The sequence below is a fragment of the Crocodylus siamensis genome, chromosome 3, assembly GCF_052110815.1.
Source record: "Crocodylus siamensis isolate JL-2025a chromosome 3, ASM5211081v1, whole genome shotgun sequence".
NCBI lineage: Eukaryota > Metazoa > Chordata > Crocodylia > Crocodylidae > Crocodylus > Crocodylus siamensis.
The window spans coordinates 218,922,013-218,943,578 of NC_143397.1; positions in this window are offsets into that span (position 1 = coordinate 218,922,013).

Here is a 21,566-nt window from a genome sequence, read left to right on the forward strand (position 1 = left end):
GAACAAATTGCTACTGGCCAGCATCTACACATGGCCTATTGCACAGTTGCTAATGTGCAGTTAATCTACTACCTGTATTTTCATGTAGTAGATAACTGCATTTGCCTGTTTTACTGCACAGTAGCCTAGTGCATGGTTACATAATGACACTTTACTGCACAGTAGATTAGTCTACTGCACAGTAAAGTATCTTGTGTAGACACACCCACAGACAACAAGTAGTATTTCTACCACAAACCTACAAAATAGAGACACTAGGGAAGTTAACCTATGGGCTGTGGCTTGGGAGTAAGAGGCCTAGTGAGAAACCTGAATCCTGGTGAGCAAAGGAGGCAGGGGGAACTCTGATTTTCTGTGATAAAAAACCCAAAATCAAATACTAGAATTTATTTTATTATAGTGATTGAGGCACTGGTAGGCTTCCAAATTGCTTTAAAATTGTAAGTATATCAATAAAACATTGTGTACAATTGGTACCTATATGTATAATGGTGTTTCATTCTTGTGGGTCCACCAGTAAAAGGAAAGTTTCTGCAGCTCTGTAGTGCACTCTTTCTTTCACGTAGACATTGTCATTAGTGATAAATAATCCGTATTGGAAGCATCTGGCGTAAAACTGTTCTTAGCAGTTAGCAATGGACACCCAGAGCAGTGGAGCTCAGCCTTTCAGAGCAGCAGGCCAGGGGCTTGTGACCCAGATGCACTGCAGGCCACCACTCCCATTTGGGAAGTGAGGAGAAGAGGAAGAGGGGAGGAAGGTGGCTGCCAATGTCAGAAGGAGGGGAGAGAAAGAGGAAGAGAGCTTACTCCCCATAAGTAGTACCTGCCTAGGGGAGGGGACAGGGAGGGAGCAGCAAGGGCTGTGGAAGGGATCAGAGGCATGGCACATAGCAGGGGAGGAGGATGCACTATGCCATGAAGCTTGCCACTGATCCCCCATGCCTCGAGCCAGATCCAGCCCATAAATTGAGCTATAAATTGAACACCATTGATATGGAATAATACAGTTAACATGGTAAATGTATTACATTAGGAATTGTATGTGTTGCACAGAATAGGACAGGGCATTCAAGATCTTTATCCTACAATTGCCATAATTTTGAAGGTGTTCTTAGTAGATTCAAACTCTGTGGCTGAGACTCATCCATCACTAACTAGGATAAAGATCACCAACCATTTCTATCACTCATCACAATGAGAAATGAATAGTATTTCAATAAAAAAATGTGTGCCTTCAAGACAGTGTTGATATTCATGTGAAAACATGTGACCCCTCCCAGATGTCTAGTGAGAATGAGCCCCAAAACAGCCAGCAGGTCATTTTTAATGAGTCCCCAGTTTGGCCATATTCTGGATTTACCTGCTAGTATTGCAGTTTGAGACACTGCAAGAGGCACACTGGGAACTCAAAAATGTTTCCCATGTTGCATATTTGCAGTGTGGGCTCTAAATATGATACCTGGAAATCCAGGTATCCACAAAAAAAAAAAACCCCCGCTGAAAAAAGCAATGCAGGGCAAATAGGAGTGGGGCAAGACTGCAGCATGACCTGGACACAGGCACTGTCCCAGATAAGCAGGGACATGGGGGTGAGGAGGAATAGGGGTGGAGGGATTGTGGGAGGGACTATCACATACTGGGCATGTCCACATTTGCAGGCACTGGGCATGTCCACTTGCAGCAGCTCAAATAGCACAGGTGCCAGTGGTGGGCCCACTGTGCATGTGCATAGTCACCCCAAAGCCCCCACACCCCAAAGCATCCCAGGGACCCCTAACAGCTGTGGAGCACCCCCGCTGACCCTCAGCATAGCCAGAGGTAACGAGGGCCCATTGTGGGAGGGGACTAATCCAGCTCAGCTGTGGGGAGGTGGCTGATTCAGTGCCAAGAAGGGTCTCACCCCACCCCAGCTCCTACTTCGCCCAGCCGCTCCAGGGAGCAACATGATGAGCCTCGCAAACAGGCCATGCAAACAGGCCTCCTTGTCTGCCTGGCGCATGAGTTAGCATGGAGTTTCCACAGGAGGGTGAGTGGGAGGGCCCCAGGCCCTGCCTGTGTGCCCTAGGGAAGGCAGTCCCAGCCGCAGCTGGCCTCCCAGCAGCACCATGCAGATGGGTATGCGCCGCAACCTGAGGGTCCCTTCGGAGTCTGCGGCCTGCCCCTATGGTGCCTCAGAGGCCTCTACCCAGATGGAGCCCATGGTTCTGGACTCCACGCAGCTGGAGCCCCTGGCTCCCCCTTGCAGGGGCTGCCTTTCACTTTCTCAGGCTCTGGGGCCTGGGAGCATGGCCACTTCCCCTTGTGAGGTCTGCTCCCTTTTGGGGTCTCTGGCACGCCAGCTGGAGGAGCTCCAGGCTGCAGTCCAGAGACTGCATGCCATCAGAGATGGTGAGCGAAAGATAGACTCCTACTGCCAGGCTCTTCTCCCCCGGGAGACAGAAGATAGACCACAGTCACCCTCCAGGACAAGGGAGGACTCGGTGACCTCCCATTCTGTCCATCCAGGGGGTTGGACCAAGATGGTCAAGGGCCCCAAGGCCTGCCGCATCAAGGTCCCTGCCCCACTGGAGCTTTGCAACATGTATGAAACTCTTGCAGCCCCAGCAAAGCTTGCTAAGCTGCCAGCTCCCGCATGTGCCACAGGCTCAGCTGTAGCTACTGCCTCCGCTTTCCCTAAGACAAAACACAAAGTGTTTGTCATGGGAGACTCCATCCTGAGGGGGACTTAGGGGGCAATCTGCTGCCCTGACCACTTGGCCTGGGAAGTCTTCTGCTTCCCGGGAGCCCATATCTGAGACATTGTGGAGAAGATTCCTGAGCTCCTCCAGCCCACTGACCACTACCCTATGCTCCTTATCCACCTTGGCACAAATGACACGGCTCAGAGCACTCCCAGCTGGGTCCTGAAGCACTGCAGGGATTTGGGAGTGGGGCTTAAGGGGTTGGGGGCACAGGTGGTGTTCTCTTCAATCCTCCCAGTCTCGGGCTATGGGATGAGGAGGGAGAGGAGGATCAAGGTAGTGGATCAAGGCTTCAGCTTCCATGACCACAGTCCGCCCTTTGGTGAAAGAGGCAGCGAGCTGCTGGGAAGGGACAGCCTCCACCTCTCTCCGCTGGGGAGGAGGCTCTTCTCAGCCAGACGGCTGACTTGCTCCACTGGGCTTTTAACTAAGCCTGCTGGGAGATGGGGGACTACCACCACTGCTGGCCTACTAAGCAACCCTTGCAAAGCCAGCAGGCCTAGGCACTTCAGAGAGCCCACTCCTACCCCAGCCCTGGAATGGTCTGTGGGCAAGGTAAGGGCCCCTAAAGAGATGCTTGTCTGCCTGTACACAAATGCCAGGAGCTTGGAGAACAAACAGGAGGAATTTATCCTCCTGTTCAACATAAATAATTACTATGTCATAGGGATAACGGAGACCTGGTGGGACTCCACCCATGACCGGGCCACAGGTATAGATGGCTATACCTTGTACAGGAGAGATTGAGTAGATAAAAGGGGTGGAGATGTAGCTCTCTATGTCAAAGAAAGCTACGTGTCCCTGCAAGCTGACTTTGCTGGACACCTCATGGGATGAGCACTCAGTCAAATCTGAACGGTCACAAAGCTTTCTCATGTGCGTGGATGAGCTCTATCTGACACAAGAAGTCTACGGGCCAATGAGAGGCAAAGCACTGCTCAACCTGGTACTGGCAATGGGGGACGACCTTATCAGCAGCCTAATGATCGAAGGGAAGCTGGGTGACAGTAACCACGAGCTGATCACCTTCACAATCCACCGAAAGCTGGCAAATTAGTCAGCAATACAGAAGTCCTTGACTTCAGGAAAGCCGACTTTGACAAGCTTGTCAGTGAGGCCCTAAGTGACCATGAACCAAAGGGAAGGGGAGTTCAGGAACAGTGGTCACTCCTCAAGGGAGAGATTCTGGATGCACAAGCAAAGTCTATCTTATCTCAGAGGAAAGGCAGCAAAAGGGCACTGCAGCCCCCTTGGCTCTGTAGGGAACTAGCGGACCTCCTGCGTCTGAAAAGGCAGACCTACAAATGATGGAGGATGGGATCCACCCCCAAGGGGGAATATTTTGCACTGGTCTGAACCTGCAGAGAGCTAACCAGAAAAGCCAAGGCTGTGACTAAACTCCAACTGGCTACAAGTATCAAGGACAATAAAAAGTCCTTTTTTAGATATGTGGGGAGCTGGAGGAAAAGCAAGGGCAACCCCCTACTAAACCAGAAGGGACAGTTGACAACCAATGCCCAGGAAAAAAACAACTTGATAAATGGGTATTTTGCATGAGTCTTTCACCAGTCCCATGCTGTGCCCCTGCCCATTATGGGATGGGAAGGCCTGGGTGAGGGAGATTCCTTACCCTCCATCAATGCTGACCTCATAAAGGATCACCTTGAGAGGCTGGATACCTTCAAGTCAGCTGGCCCTGAAAGCTTACACCCCAGGGTACTCAAGGAGCTGGCAAGTATCATAGCTCAGCCCTTGGCATGGATCTTTGAGAACTCTTGGTGCTATGGTGCCCAATGACTGGAAGAAGGCCAATGTGGTGCCTATCTTCAAGAAAGGGAGGAAAGTGGATCCAGCAAACTACAGGCCCATCAGCCTGACCTTTATCCTGGGGAAGATCCCAGAAAAGATTATCAAAGAGACCATTCTTGACAGACTGGCCGATGGCAAAAACCTGAGGGATAGCCAGCACGGGTTTGTCGCTGGTAGGTCTTGCTTCACCAGTCTTATTTCCTTTTATGACCAGGTGACTTATCACCTGGATGAGGGGGAAGAGATTGATGTCATATACCTTGACTTTAAAAAAGGCTTCAATCTAGTATCCCATGATCACCTTTTAGCAAAACTGCCCAACTGTGGCCTTGGCTTCACTATGGTCCGCTGATGGGAATTGGCTCAATGGTCAGACCCAGAGGGTGGTCAATCGTCATGGTGCACTGTGACCAGCGGGGTCCCTCAACACTCTGTCCTTGGGCCTATATTATTCAACATCTTCATTAATGATGTGGACATTGGCATCAGAAGTGGACTGGCCAAGTTCACTGACGACACCAAACTTTGGGTAAAGCGTCCACACCTGAGGACAGGAGGGTGATTCAGGCTGACCTTGACAGGCTCAGGAAATGGGCGGATGAGAACCTGATGGTGTTTAACATCGAAAAATGCAAGGTCCTCCACCTTGGGAAGAAAAACCCGCAGCATGCTTATAGGCTTGGCAGTGCTATGCTGGCTAGCACTACAGATGAAAGGGACTTGGAGGTCATGAGTGACCACAAGATGAACATGAGCCTTCAGTGCAAAGCTATGGCTAGTAAGGTGAGCAAAATGTTGGCTTGCATCCACAGATGCTTCTCAAGCAAATCCCAGGACTTCATTCTCCCATTGTACCTGGCCTTGGTGAGGCCGCAGCTGGAGTACTGTGTCCAGTTTTGGGTTCTACAATTCAAAAAGGATGTGGAGAAGCTTGAGAGAGTCCAGAGGAGAGCCGCACACATGATCAAAGGTCAGGAAAACAGACCTTATGATGAGAGGCTGAGAGCTATGGGACTCTTCAACCTGGAAAAGTGCAGGCTCAGGGGTGATCTGGTGGCCACCTAAAAGTTTATTAGAGGTGTTGACCAGGATCTGGGGGAATGTTTGTTCATCAGAGCACCCCAAGGGATGACAAAGTCAAATGGTCACAAACTCCTCCTTGACTGTTTCATGCTGGACATAAGGAAGACCTTCTTTACTGTCCAAGCCCCCAAGGTTTAGTATAGACTGCCACCAGAGGTGGTTCAAGCATTTACTTTGAATGCCTTTAAGAGACATTTGGATGTTTATCTTGCTGGCTTCCTGCCCTTGGTGCAGGGGGCTGGACTCAAAGATCTTCTGTGGTCCCTTCCAGCCCTAATGTCTACGAAATCTATGAAATAGCAGCTGCACAAACTTGTTTTGGAGATTTGTGCCTCAGCACATTTGGGTGAACATGAACTTTGGTGTGGGACAAATTGTGCCACTTGGGGCACAACAGTGTAAGAAGCTGCCCTGGGGAGCAGCCCAGGGAGCTTCTGAGGCCAGATGCTGCCCCCACTCAGCCATCTGGCCAGCTATTACCCTCTTTGAACTGTCAAAGCGTGTTCTCCTGGGCCCAAATGACCAGGTCAGTCGCCTCATCTGCTCTCCAGCTGCATCCCTGGTGCTGGCTCTGGGCAGGCTCCTCTGCCCAGGTCTCGTCATTTGCCTCACTAGCAGAAATCCTGGTATTCCCTGTTTAAAAATTGCAAAATATCTGATAAGAAACCCAAATTATCTTATAAAAATACCCCAAATCTGTGTTCTTCTATGATTAAAATGAAATGCGACTATATAGAGAGAGATCAGTTGGGCAATGTTTTATTGATACTGTATATTTACAATTTAAAAGCAATTTGGAAGCCTACCAGTGCCTCAATCATCATAATAAAATGAATCATAAATATCTATATACTTTGAGGCTAGCTTTTGGTTTTCTTGCCATAGGAATATCACCTTCACTCTTCACTCACCAGGACGTGGGGCACTGAGCAGCACTGAAATGCCAGTGTCCTGCCCCTGCCCTTGCCTTTGACTTCCAACCCACAGCACCCAAGTGCCTCTCACTCCTGACCCACAGCCCCTGCCTACCGCTAGTAGCGCCCTCCTGGCAGCAGCTCCATCCCAGCACCAGGACATAAGCCCAGCTGCAGCTGTCCCACCCACTGCTTTGTGGTTCTGAGCAGTGCCAATCCTTGCTGTTCTGCTCCCTGTGCCTGTTCCAGGCCCCAGCAATCCCCATGCTGCTCCTGGGAAGCCCTTGACTGGTGGGGCTGTAGGCTGTGTGGGGGGCTATGTGTCATGCAGGGGGGCAGGCAGGGCACTCACCCCTCCCAAGCAGTCCCCACACATGTACAATCTCCCTGACCCCCACATGAAATGTAGCATATATAATATATATTTTTTTGATGTTATAAATATATATCACTTTAAAAGTTATAGAAAGTATGGATTTAAGGACATTTAAATAAATGCAGACCTTAGCAGAAAGCAGCTTGCAATAGAAAAAATCTTAGAAAAAAATCTTAATTGGAGGCCTTCATGTTAAGTCCTGAAACACATTTTTTGGTCCCCTTGTGCCTTGTTTCCAAGATGGTAGCACCTGGAAAAACATGCAGTTTGATTTTTGTAATAGATATGAACTCAGATAGTAAGGACTGTTTTCTACTAACTCCTTTGAAATTGGTGGCAATGTTGATGCAGTCTAAATAGTGGAATCTTATACAACAGAACACTTTTATATTAGTATAACACATCAGTCATACAGTTTCCAGGCAACACAATGAAGAAACTTAGCAGCCGTTTTTAAAACTTCCAAGCCAAACTTTTTTTTTAACATTGCACTAAAAAAAACAGTGTTACTTTCCCCAGTGCTGTGGATTTAACTAACCCATTGGTTCTATTTACTAATTCCTCAGTGAAAGCAATCTGTGGTCTGATGAGACCGTGCTATTTAGTGCATTCACAAGTTCACTGACATGCTGGAGTGAAAAAAAAATGCATATTTTAAGACAAGTTTCAATTTTAACCTGATTTGACTAGTTACTACAGTACATATTGCATTCATTTTATACTATTTGCTATAGTGGAAATAATTAAAATAGTCCATGACCTTGTCTTTCCCATCACTCTAGGTTTATAACAAAACATATAACGTGTGAAATATGAGAAGTTAATTCTTAAATACATTTTTTTTTGCTGGGAACAGGTTTCTCCTATTCAGTTTGCTATTTCCCCACAGGATCTTGCTATTATTTATTTAAGAAAGACATTTAGCCTCTTTGTCAAGTGAAATTGAGGAAAAATGTCCTCCATCTGACAAAACTGCCCTATCATTAGAAAGTTCATGAACTTGTCCCATATCTGTATAGGTGCAACAGTTTTGGGAATGGTATATTTTTATGCTATTTATTTTTACACAGTTGTGCAACTGAATCTGAGTAGCTGCAGTTATGTACTACACAGTGGGTGTATCTAACATGAAATTAAGGCAAAGCAGTAAACTCCAGAGCTGGTTGAGCCAGAATAAACTGCTCCCAGGCAAAGTGTCTACATGTGTACTTGGGACAGCAGCAATTTGAGCTGGGGTGGAGCAGAGCCGGGCTGGAAGAGGCTATGAGAGGTCAGCCCCAGACTCTTGGTCTCAGCTTTGTGTGTTGGAGGGGCTGTCTGGGGCACAAGAGTGCCCAAAGCGGGGAGCTTTGTGGCTAGGCAACAGGCAAGAGTCTGACCCTTATCTGGTCCCCATCTACATGTATGTTCCAGTGCAGTTAATTACTCTGCTGTAAGATAGTACTGTCCCCAACAGTACTATCTGGCAGTGGAATTAATTAGTTTAAATGAACCCTAATACTGGAGCACATACAGACAGTGATGCTTTACTACAAAGCTAATGTGTCTACTGTGCAGTAAAGCACATGTGTAGATGCATCCAGTGGGAGTGTCAACATGAGCCACTTAACAGAGCACTACCTTAATAATACTGCTCAGTAGTATGTCACAGCACAGACAGTGCTAATACTCTACTGTGCAGTATTATTAGGCTAGTGGGTTGTGCCATCATTTAAAAGGCTTTCAATGGCACTATGGCACGGTAACTCCAGTGTAATACTTTAGTTCTGATTATACAAGTACTAAGTTAAACACACAGTAACCAATGAATATTAATGACTGTGTAGACACGCAGTTTGTGGTAATTAAACTGCATAAATGGAACAAAAAAATCAACAACAATAATATTGTGGGTACAGAATTTAAATGTGTTGACAGTAAGGTACAGTGTATTTGAGAGCATGTAATGGATTTGTGTATTATTCTTTTGATGTCTGAGACGTGGGGGTGAATGTGGTGACATTTAGCCCTCACAAAAGGTGAAAGCACAGGCAAAAGCTACCAATAGCCTAAGCAAGTGCAGCACATGCTGTTTAACAAAGGTCTGCTAATATGAGTCAGGCCCAATTTACATCTCTCCTATGAATCCCCTTTGAGCCTCTTCTAGTCAAGAACCTGTCAGTGGTGTGACATAGTTTAGTAGTTTGTGCAGGTGGACTCCTGTCTGCTGAGGACAAAGCTAAAATCCTGAATGCTTTTGGAGCTGAGTATTAAAGCCTGTGCACTGTGTGTGAAATGATCGCTGTTAGAGGAATCAGCAGGGGCTGTGTTAGGGGGAGGCTTGGGGGGCTATAGCCACTCCAAAAGTTGCCTTAGCCTTCCCCCCTACAGCCCCTCTCAGTGCTGCCTCTGCCTTGTGTAGCTGAGTCCGCCCCACTCCTGCCCGCAGCTCGCGGAGGCGCGATGGCTTAACTGGGTATTGATAAAAAAAGTATAATTATGTTTGGCCAGAAGATGTATAGCATAGGCCCTCCCCTGCACCCTGCATTATCAACTAAAGATGATAATCCCTACCTTGTACATAGTGGAGATTGTGCTTGTTAATTAATTGATACTTGTACAGTGTGTTCAACCTATCAAGCACTATCTCATAGCTAAATATTAGTATGAGACCACCAAAGATTATTACATTAATCATCCTGCTCTCAGTCCAGGGTTATTTTACTTAGTAGTTCTTCTAAGCCATGGTCTCCAAAAGTTGAAAAAATTAGTCTCTGTTAAATAAAAAGAAAGAAAAAACTTTCAAAGAACACATGCTGCTCTGGGATGTTTCCCACTGCATGCAGCACCTGCACAGGACTGATATTGGTGAGCTGCTTGTTTTAATAGAGAAGGTAAAATGAAGTGTTACTTCTCTTTTAGGCTCTGTTAAAGGGAACACTATTAAAAATACTTGTTCGCTAGCCAACATTTTTAAGTTATGTGTGTTTTGCTGTACATCTGTGTTTGAATTTGTTCCTCTTGTCTGTGTACCCTCACAGAAATCTAATGGCAGAGCAAAGTAGCAAATGTTTATGAAATATATGCCATTTCATTTGGGTTTTTAAAAATGTTTTCTCCAGTTTAAACAATGCATATATTATAATTCTTTAATCTGTACTGTAAGAAGTGTTTTAATCTGTGCTGTAAGAAAATATTTTGCTCTAAGTATCAATGTTTGCCATGCATTAACATCACTAATACATCTGATCATGAGAAAATATTGTAGTTTATGGAAGCTCTGGAGGAGTTTGAGTTTGAGACTATAGATGAGAAGTGGGGAAACCTAAAAAAATGACATATGTAACTGCTGGGTCTATATTCAGCAAACAGGTCAGAAGAAACTGGGATCAGTTTGAGGTACACTTGCATGAATTGATTCAATTTATCGAGGCCAACAAAACTGCTATGTTAGATCACAAGAAGAATGCCACAGATGGAACTTCAAAGCAAGTGAGAAATAAGAAGCATTGTCCAACAAATCTCAAGCTGTTGAGCCAATGATTATTGACTGTGACTGTGCAAGGAAATTCAGTCTGCATTTGACACTGGAAACATCAGAGGCATGTATGATGGAATCAAGAATGTAAAAGGTCCATCTGCAAAAAAGTCAGTTCCATTAAAGATAGCTTCAGGAGAAGTCATAACGGACTGAAAGCAACAGATGGAAAGATGGACAGAACACTATCTTGAACTCTGTTCAAGAGAAAGCAATCTCACTGATACCACTCTTAACTTTATTGAGAATCTGCCTGCCACTGAAGAGCTTGATGACAGTCCAACTGTTGAAGACCTAAGTACAGCCACAGTCTGGCCATTGATAAGCCCTCAGGAAAAGAGGGCATTCCCTTGGAAGTGATCAAATGTGGAAACCCCATGCTTCTTGCCCACCTATACCAGCTTCTTACTCACTGCTGGACAGAAAGTACCATCACACAAGATGTGTGAGATGCTAATATAGTCACTCTGTACAAGAATAAAGGTGATTGCAGTGGCCATGACTATTGTGGCATTTCACTACTAAGCATTGTTGTAAAGATCTTTTCTCAGGTAGTACTCAGAATACTTCAGCTCCTAGCTGACCATGTTTACCCTAAGTCACAGTATGGCTTCAGAAGTAGTAGGTCCACCATAGGTTTGATCTTCTCATTCCCACAAATGCAAGAAAAATGTAGGGAATAAAGGAGACCTCTCTATATCACTTTCATTGACCTGACCAAGGCCTTCAAACTGGTTAGCAGAAAAGGCACATGTAGACAGTGACATCAGGATCAGTTTACTCAGGCTCAAATTGTGCTTGAGTTTATTCAGTCGCATTAATTGCATGTGCAGACACGTTCACAGAAAGCAACCTTCAAAGCCTCATCAGTTGCTTTACTCATTCCTGCCAAGAGTTTGGTATTACAGTCAACATCAAGAAAGCCAACGTTATAGGCCAGAACATTGAGTCACCACAGTGATCACAATAGGCAAAAATGTACTGGATGTTGTAAGAAAATTGACATACTTTGGTTCTGTTACCAACAATCTGTCACTTGAGGCTGAGCTAAGTAACCATATCAGCAAAGTATCAGGTATCATGAGCATGCTGGGCAAACAAGTTTGGAACAACAACAAACTACTGGCTGTTAGGACCAAGGTCCAAGAGTATCATGCTTGTGTCATCAGCACTCCTTTATATGGCAGGAAATTCTGGACCCCATACTCGACTCAAGAAAAACGCCCAACAGCTTTCATTTATGTTGCCTTTTCCGCATTCTGGGAATTTCCTGGTGGGACAAAGTTACCTAGCTAAGCAAAGTTACCTAGCTAAGGTCTTGGAACATGCCAGCATTCCAAGTATCCATTATCTTCTCAGTGAGTGTCGACTTGGATGGTGTGTTCATATGCAGGAAATGAATGATGGCCATATACTCAAGGATTTCTTGTACAGAGAATGCTTTACAGGAAGAAGATCATGCAAGCATCCTCATCTCTATTTCAAAGATATTTGCAAGAGAGATGTGAAAGCAATGAACATTGAGCCAAACAACTGAGAGAAGATTGCTGAGGACTGAAGTGCTTGGAAACTGTCTTCTAAGCATGGATTGAAGGCTTTTGAAGAAAGACAAGTGCAACATGGAGAGGAAGGAAGAAACCTCAGAAAGAACACCACACCACAATCAGGACTGTCACATATGAACTTCACATGTGATAAGTGCAGAAAGGACTGTCATTCAAAAATTTGGCTCTACAGCCACACTCATGGAAGTTCAATGAGATATCTCACTTGGCAGAATTCTGTTGTCGTGTGAGACAGATGCCTCTCTGTGTAGATAAGCATTCTTGGCATCTTGGAATGTGGTTATAATTTTAACCAGAAATATTATCACTGAAAACTTTGAGGGCTGATCTGGTCGTGTTCACTGTAGAAGGTTTGATTTTGCTGTGACTGGATTTACATAGTTGAAACCCTGCATCCCTGCAGCGGTTTTCAGTGGGACCCTAAACAAGTGCAAGGGTTTGCCCTGGAGGATCTGGTACAGGATCTAACTTGTACAAAATCTGCTGGGGTATATTGTTTTAGCAGCTGCTGGGGTCAATCTAGTTTCCAATGGAAAGAGAATGTCTCTCCTAAAGCTACTTGGTATCATTCTGAGCAGCTCCAAGGCCCAGATCATCCAAGGTATATAGTTGCCTAATGACTGCCTGTCACCACTAACAGCTTCTAATTAATCACTACATTCTTTTTTAGGGCCTACACTCAAGTGTTAGATTAATTTGAAAATTACTCTTCATTAAATTGTGCTAATGATCTTTGTGATTTGCAAGCAATCAGTGGTTCATGGTTTATCAGCTTGAATAGTCATCAAAACTAGGGACAGATATTCAAAAAGCCTTAGCCTGAATTGATTCAATTTTTGCAGGTTAGTCTAACCTGGCTAGACTAAATCACTTTGTAACTGTACAGACATCCCACACATGCAGGCATATGCTTGCAATAGCTCAAGCTAGAAGCTGGGGGGGCACTACAGCAGCCCTCCTTTCCCTTGCACAGCCTGGAGCTGACGGGGCGTGGCCATGCCCTGGAAGCACACTCTGATAAGAGAGGGGTTCCCCCACTTCTCACCAGCTCAGCAGGGACTTGATAACAATGTTTATTACCACTAACTCAGGGTTTATCACCTCATTAAGAAAACAACAGAGGGACATTACCAGGTACCTGTTGATTCTCCCTTTGTTCCATCTGTCACAGCATGGACTGGACTGTAGCCAGCATGTGGTATGTTAGCTAATGCTGAGAGGTGTCTAAGGCAAAGCGTATGTGGGGGGCGGGAAGAGGGATGCCTATAGTCTGTGCCGAGCTCCAGCCAGAGAGCAAAGGGGAGGGGCCAGCTCTGCTGTGGAGCAGAGAGCCCTGCCCAGCCCAGAGAGCATGCCGGGATGCTGGGGGTATCTGATTTAACTTAAACTAGCAAGAGGTCTGGGACAGGCATTGCATAAACTGGGTTGACCCAAATCAGTTAAGTCTGATACTACATTCAACCAAGTTTGTCTCAAACCAGTTTCAGCCATTTTCATACTGGTTTATGTGCACTGAACATCTGTTCTGTTACAGGTTTAAACCAGTTTCTGATTACTTAAACTGGTTTATGTGTAATGTCTGTCCCTAGCCCAAAAGCAAAATTTCAGTTGAAATGCTTGACTAAAGTTAATTTTGAAGGCTGCAATCAGTTATAAACTTGCCCCTTTAAATGCATGGATTTTTTTGTGTTGGCTGTTTCTTATTTATCTCCTAATCTACATTTTGTCTGGCATGTAACCCCTTGCTGCAGCTGTCAGCAGCAGCAGAATTTTCTCAACATGAGGATGTCAGTGTTCCAGTAAATAGGGAAGTCATCGGTGAGTTTGTAGATGACTGAGAAGGCCAGTCTGAGATCCTTATGTTCCACTGCAGAGGTGACAAATAATTTTGGAAGAAAGGAACAGATCCTGGTGATGTCAGTCCACAGCTCTTTCCTTTTGTTTTTCTTGTCTGTCTACCTCCGTAAGTGAGGTGAGTTTGCTTGAAATGATCAGTGCCTTGTAGTACATGACAGCACTGTTGAGGCCATTATGTGCTTGAACTGTCTCCTAGGTACTGATGTTAATATTGAATTTCTTCAGACTGGCCTTCAAGCAGTCCTTGAATCTCTTCTTTTGGCCACCTCTAGAGCAGTGACTATCCATGAGTTGGGAGTATAGGACCTGTTTTGTTGTCAGTTGTCAGGCATCTTTATGACCTGGCGTCCTGTCCAACTAAGCTGGTGTCATATAAACAGGGCTTCGCTGCTGGTGGTGTCTCCTTGAGACAGAATGCTGGCATTCATACTTCTGTTCCTTCAATTAATATGGAGGATTTTCCAAAGACGTCACTTATGGTAATGTTCCAAAACTTTCAGGAGTTCCCAATACGTCGTCCAAGATTACCACCCATGCCGCAGGGTAGGGATGGCAACAGCCCAGTAGGTGAGAAGTTTTAGTTTTGGTTCTGATGTCATGGTCACTGAAGACATGATTTCAGAGATGCCCAAAGACAACACTGGCAGATTTTTTCTGGCGTTGACTATTATTGTCCATGGGTTTTTTTAAAGGTGGCTACCAAGGTAGGGAAAATGCTCACCATTATCCAAGGATTTCCCTCTAATTGCAATATGTGGAGGAGCAGCTGGTTGGTTTGTGGTAAGCTGGCAAAGTATCTTGGTTTTTGTGAAGATGACAATAAGTCCAATCATTTCATATGCTTCAAGGAAGCAATCAAGAGTGTTCTGGAGTTCTTCAACTGAATTGGTACACATGACACAAACATCAGTGTTGAAGGTCAGTAATGGAGGTGTTAGTTATCTCTTAGATTTGGAATATAACTGGTCAGAGATGTTAGAGACTCCTGTCCATGTATAGTTTCATAGTTTCATAGTTAGTAGGGTCAGAAGGGACCTGAGCAGATCATCAAGTCCGACCCCCTGCCATGGCACGAAAGGGTACTGGGGTCAAATGACCCCAGCAAGGTGATTATCTGGATGCTGACTCTAGATGGCAGTCTGTCAGCAATGAAATTTGGAACAGCTGCAATATACATGGAAAACAGTGTTGATACAATCATAGATCTTTGTTTGACTCTAGTTCTAATAGTGAAAGTATCCATTCCAAGCTATTGCTTAGGAGAGTTGCTGTCATGTTGTTGTGAAGAAATCTGATAATTGTAACAAACTTTTGCAGGCATCCAGCTCTCATCAGGATCTTCCATATGGCCTGTCTGTTGGTTGAATCAAAGGCTTTAGTCAGGTCAATGAAGGCCATGTAAAATCTGGTGTTGCTTGTGGCAGTTGTTCTGCAGCTGTCTAATAATAATCATATCTTTTGTGCTTCTGAGTGGTCTAAAACCACACTGGGGCTTGGGTATAATCTTCTCAGTGAGGAAAATGAGTCTTTTTAGGAGAATGTGGGTGAGGATCCTCACAGCTCTGGCCAGGAATGCAATACCATGATAATTGCTGCAATCCTACCTCTTTTCTTAAATATGGTAATGATTCTGGCATCTCTTAAGTCATTGGGAATCTCTTCATATTTCCAGGTTTTCATAATAATAACAATATGTAGTTGGTGAGAGAGCTTTTTTTCCACCTGGTTTATAAATTGTACTCCTAGTCTTGCTGTAGCAACTAAATGAACATAATGGAATTCAAGTTTAAAATATAGTAGTGTAGAAAATTAACTCACAATGGACTTTTCCAAGTAAAAATCACCCCATTAATATAAAAATATTAATAAATAAAAAGCTATTTATACTGCTATGAACCTTGTACCTACCCACAGTGTGGACATTGGGCATGGAAAATTAAGAAATACATGTTTAGCTGGAGTAAGTCAAATGACCCACCACTATCTCCTCATTTAAATTACAGGTGCTTCAGGTTGAATGCCTTTGCTGACCATGGCTTACATAAACCATATTAATACACTGTCTGTTTTATTGATTGGATGAGTTCTGTAACTAATTGGGGTTGAGTGAATATTGCAACAACTTGAACATTGATTTGTACATTTAAATCAATTTATTTTGACCACCCACAATACCTTTTGGGAATTATACTGCATGAGTATTCTAGGAAATTGCTAGAAACATTTTATGTAATAGATTTTTTTTAAGGGAATACTGCAAAATACTTCTGGGTATAAATTTTGAATGTATAAATATAAGTATTAGGTAGTATTATAGTATTATATTATGTATAAATATAAGGGTACCCTGTTTACAAGAGTAATGCTTATTCAAGAAGAGAACAGAAATACACTATGGTCATGCAATAGAAACTGTATGAAGTTTGATTTGTGAATATGAAATACCATCTACCTGAAGAAATACTTTAAGTAAAACATTGTAAGCAATCCAAAATCCCATAGAATGCTCCCACAAACATTTCTGGATTAATTACAACTGGTTTTTAAAAACTTCCCCATGCTAGAAACAATCTGGAACATTCCCCTGACAGCCAGTAACAGCTTAACATTTTACTTTGTTCTGATGGTTTCAAAGCTTGCCCATATCCCATTTATCTCCCAGTATGATCACTGTGTCTTCCATTTCTCTTGTCTTTCCAAACCTCATAGTATACCCCTCCACTCTGTTCAAAATACTGCAGCGAAAATTCTTACTTGATCAGACCATTCCATTCCCTCTTCTATTGCACAAGGAAAATTTGGGAAGTAAAAATACTTTTGTTGTACCCTTGCCAACACGGTTCTTAAATATTTTGGGATGCACTGGGTGTGGTTCTGGTTGTGTTAATTATAATTCAACCTTTTCTCTCTTCACAAATTATCTATGGTCAGCTAATCTGTGGACAGTTCCCTGGACTTTATTCAGTGATGGCTGGATCTCAAGGATTCCCAATTTTTGTTTATTTGTTCGAAGTGACACAAAGTTGCCATGATCCACCTGCAAATACCTTGCAAAGGGAAGCCCCTGGGTGGTGTATCTGTGTTGAAGCTGGGATCTGCATCTCCATCTCCATCTTCATCTCCCAACTACCTTCCCTGGCATGGGAACTGGTAGGGGAGGAAGGAGGATGAATATTTCTTGGTAACACCTTCGTTGGACTCTGGTAGGGAGCCAACAGGGCCAAGGGTTCACTGCTGGCCAGCTCCCCTTGTAGGGGTTCTCAAGCCCCCTCCCCTGTCATCAGGACCAAAGGTAAGGGCAGTGGGAAGGGCTTCTCTTCAGCCTCCTCCACAGCTGGGAGTGGGAAGGGCAAGGGCCCTGCCCTGAAGCCTAGACCACCAGATCCTGAGGGGACTGGGTGCACTATACCAGTCAGCACACCCACTCAGCCTGTACCTAGCTCCGGCCCCATGATCATGACCACAGCTATGCACAGGCAGCTGCAGGGAGGTTCAAAGCTGGGGGGCCTGGACACTCCCACCGCTAGCACTTCCACCTCAGGCAGTGGGACCCCCTTTCCGGCACTCACCCGCGGGCATGGGGTGAAGTGCCAACTGCCCATGTGGAAGAACCTGCACTTGGAAACCTGGGTGCAGGCCCTGGCTTGGGTAGTGGGGGCTCCCCCAAGATCATGGTGGCCTCCCATTTTCATGGCAAGGGGGTCTTTTTCCTTGCCTCGAAGGCCACTGCAGAAAAAGTGGTGGAGAGGGGGCTCATAGTGGAGGGCAAGTATGTCCCTCTCAAGCCTCTAGAAGACCTGGAGACCAAGGCAGTCCTCAGCTCCATCCCTCCTTTTATTCCCAATTGTGCTCTGTTTCCCCAGCTCCAAACACTGGGGAGAGTTATGTCCCCAGTGGTGGCCCTCTCACTGGGGTGCCAAGATCCTGGCCTCTGCCACATGTGCTCTTTCCATTCCTAGTTCATGATCCAGCTAGTGGCAGAAGCATGGCTGAAGGCTGAGGGGTCCCTGGTAATTCCTTATTAGGGAGCCCTGGCGAGGATTTTCTATACACTGGGGGACCTGCAGTGCTTCCGGTACCATGCCCTGGGTACTTGCATCATCAGTGCCCCATGGGCCAGGCGGAGAGGGCATCCATGGGTACCACTAGAAAGAGGGGTGTCTCTACCACTGGTGCCCCACCCCCTTCAGGCCCCCCTGACACCCCAGCCACAACTACAAGCCCACCCATGAGCTCAAGGGACCCCACCCCCCAAATTTTGTGGAGCTCCAGGGAGGGCATCAGCAACTGGGTGGGGAGAGGGACCAGGGGCCTCCTGCCCCTAGTCATACCCCCATCATGACTGCCCCACCACCCCAACCCTCACCTTCTCTTGCTGGAGTCTGTCCACCTAAGGACCACCCCATGGCTGAGTGGGTGCAGGTCCACTCTGGGCATAAAGGCAAGAGGAAGGCCTAGGCACAGCTGGAGTCCTTTGACATGGGGGTCTCCTCTCCCCTTCCCAAGGCCACCACATGGAGGGGAAGTAGCGGCCCAGCCTCCAGAGGCCTCCCCAGCTGTGCCTGACACCTCACCCCCAGGAAAGATCAAATAGGTGATCCCCATGGAGGAGGTTTCAGAGCTGCTGGATAGTCCCAAACAGGAGCCCATGGGGGAAACACTTCATTCTGCTGTCCAAGGCCTACCCAAAGGAAGGCCTGATGGCAGAGCCTTCTCCCTCTGATCCTCTCAGGGATACAGAGGCCCTGGGGCTCACCCTGTGAATCCAGAGGGAGGAGAATCCCTTTCCCAGGACCCAAGGCAGACACTGGCACCACCCCAGTGCCTGGTGGATCTCTTCCCTCCCCCTCCCAGGAAAACCTCACCTCCAGCCTGCCCCATAGTCCCGCACCAGAAGGGGTCACGGTGGGATCCCCTAATCAATGGGCCTATCTCATCAAGGACCCTGCACAGATCCCTACCAGGGCTCCAGCTCTACCCCATTTTCTGAAGGAGCCCCACCCTTATTCCTACCCCTGTCCCAGAGCTCTCCCAATGCCAACCAGAGTCCGGTGTCTTAATGGACCGGGGCGTTCAGATGGTTACATAAGAGCCCTCTGAGTTTCAGGATCAGGAGAAGGATGCCTGAGAATGAGCAGGCTCCATGGAGCCTGCAGACTTCTCAGTCCCAGCAGTCCCTAGGGATGAGCTACTTGCATTTCTTCACTGTGACTACACCTGCTGGTCCGCCAGCAAGGTACAGCTAGTCTTGGATTGCTGGAGAGATTTTGACAGCATCCTCACCACTGTGAGGGTGCTGGCGGGGGAAGGTAAGGGGCCCAAAAGGTGCAATGCCCAGATCTATAGGCAGGCCTGCAGTTTCATAGCTGCCTTCCATATGTATTATTATTATTATTATTACATGAACCGGCAGGCCCCACACCAGGTGTTAAGATGTGTAAGGCCCCTGCTGAACCATCTACTCCATCCCCCCAGCCATGAGGTCATTTAAGTTCATGACCCTCAACATTCACAGCTGCAGAAAGGATCTCCAGAGGTGCCGGGTGCTCTCCTTCCTTCAGGAGGGAGGGTACTCCATGGTATTCTTGCAGGAGACCCTGATGACTCCAGCCAATGAACCAAATTGGTGGCTGCAGTGTGAAGACAGGGTCTTTTATAGTCACCTTTCAGCCACCTTATGTGGGGTGGCCACCCTGTTCTCCCTAGGCCTGCAGCCAGAGGTTGTCCAGGACATTGAGGTGGTGCCGGGCCTCCTGCTGCACCTCCGGGTCTAGGTGGGGAGGCTGGTCCTGAAGCTTCTGAGCATGTATGTCCCTGTGAAGGACCTGGAGTTGGTGGATTTCTTCTGCCAGGTGGCCACATATATCAGCACCCTCAACCTTCACCACTGCCTGGTCCTTGGCAGGGACTTGAATGTCACCCTAGATGAGCGAGACCAGTCAGGCAAGGAGTGGAATCAAGTCACCGTGGGCGTCCTTGGGGAGATCTTGATGGACTACTTCCTGGTGGATGTCTGGCATGCCTGTCAACCCACTGAACCCCCTGCTTTCACTTACATGAAGTCCTTTTTTAAATACGTAAGGGGTAAAAAGAAGGTACCGAGTAACGTGGGGCCTCTGCAGGACACGCTAGGAAATCTGGTCATTGCACCAGACAGCAAAGCTAACCTATTTAATAATTTCTTTGCCTCCATTTTGCTGAGCAGGGACTGGGTCACCCCTCCACCAGGACCCCCATATGCCCCATGGGAAGTGCACCCAGGCCTAGAGTCAGTGAGAACCTAGTCAGGGAACTTCTGGAGGGACTGGACGTATTTAAATCAGCTGGTCCAGATGATCTCCACCCCAGACTGCTGAGGGAATTAGCAGAAGTCATTGTGGGACCTGTGGCATGGCTTTATGAGCTCTCATGGTGCTCTGCATGGTGCCAGAGGACTGGACAAGGGCCAATGTGGTTCTCATTTTCAAAAAAAGGAGGAAGGAGAACCAGGAAACTATAGGCCAGTCAGTCTTACCTTGGTCCTGGGTAAGCTTTTTGAGGGAATTATCCTGGTGCAGGGTGGCTAGGATCTAGAACCAACTTCCAAGAGAAGTGGTGCTGGCTCCTACCCTGGGGGTCTTTAAGAGGAGGCTAGACAAACACCTTGCTGGGGTTGTTTGACCCCAGTATTTTTTCCTGCCAGGGCAGGGGGCCAGACTTGATGATCTCCTCAGGTCCCTTCCAACCCTACCAACTATGAAACTATGTGAGGGCCGGAGAGAAACAAGCATACCACTCCCGGTTAGATTGGGTTTATATCGCTTTGCTGCGCTTTGCCCAGGCCCATTCCTCTGGCATCTGGCCAGCCCTTTTCAATGATAATCACCTTGTCTGGGCCTGGCAGGAGCAATGGGAAGTTCTGGCTGGCCTGGCAGGAGCAATGGGAAGCTTTCCCCTCAGCTCAGAGATGGTGAGATGTGGGGAAGGTAGGCATCCAGGCTTTTTGCCACAGCTACACTCAGGAGCACACCTGGCAGAGGGAGGCAGTCAGGAAGCAGCTCGAGCGGGAAGTACTGGAGCTGGAGAGGCGCCTGCTCACAAGGAACCAACCTGTCCCTCTGCGGAGAGTGTTCATCCTCTGGATGACCACAGCACCCGTGGTGCATTTGTCCACTCATGCATCCAGCTCCTTCGGGAGATGGACTGCAGCTCCTGCTTCTATGCCCTGGAGAAGAGGCAGGGGACCAAGAAGTACATCACCTGCCTTCTGGTGGAGGCAGCACCCCCCTCATGGATCCAGGCGAGATGTGCCAGCATACGGGGGCCTTCTATGAAGAGATTTTCTTCCTAAATCTGACCAATGCTGAGGCCTGTCAGACCCTGTGAGAGGGATTCCCGTAGGTCAGCATGGGTGACTGGGACTGGCTGGAAGCTCCTGTTAATCTGGCTGAGTTTTTGGCCATTTTTTGCCTGTTGCCTAGCAACAAGGCACCAGGCATCAGTGGGCTGACCTCGGAGTTCTACTGGGCTTTCTGGAATGTCCTCGGCCCAGACCTTGCTGCTGTCTAGGCTGAATCTGAGGGAAGCGGGGAGCTTACCCCTGTCATGCCGAACGCCTGTGCTGACCCTCCTGCTGAAGAAGGGAGATCCCCACGACCTAAGGAATTGGTGTCCCATGTCCCTCCTCTGCACAGACTACAAGGTGGTAGTGAAGGCCATCTCACT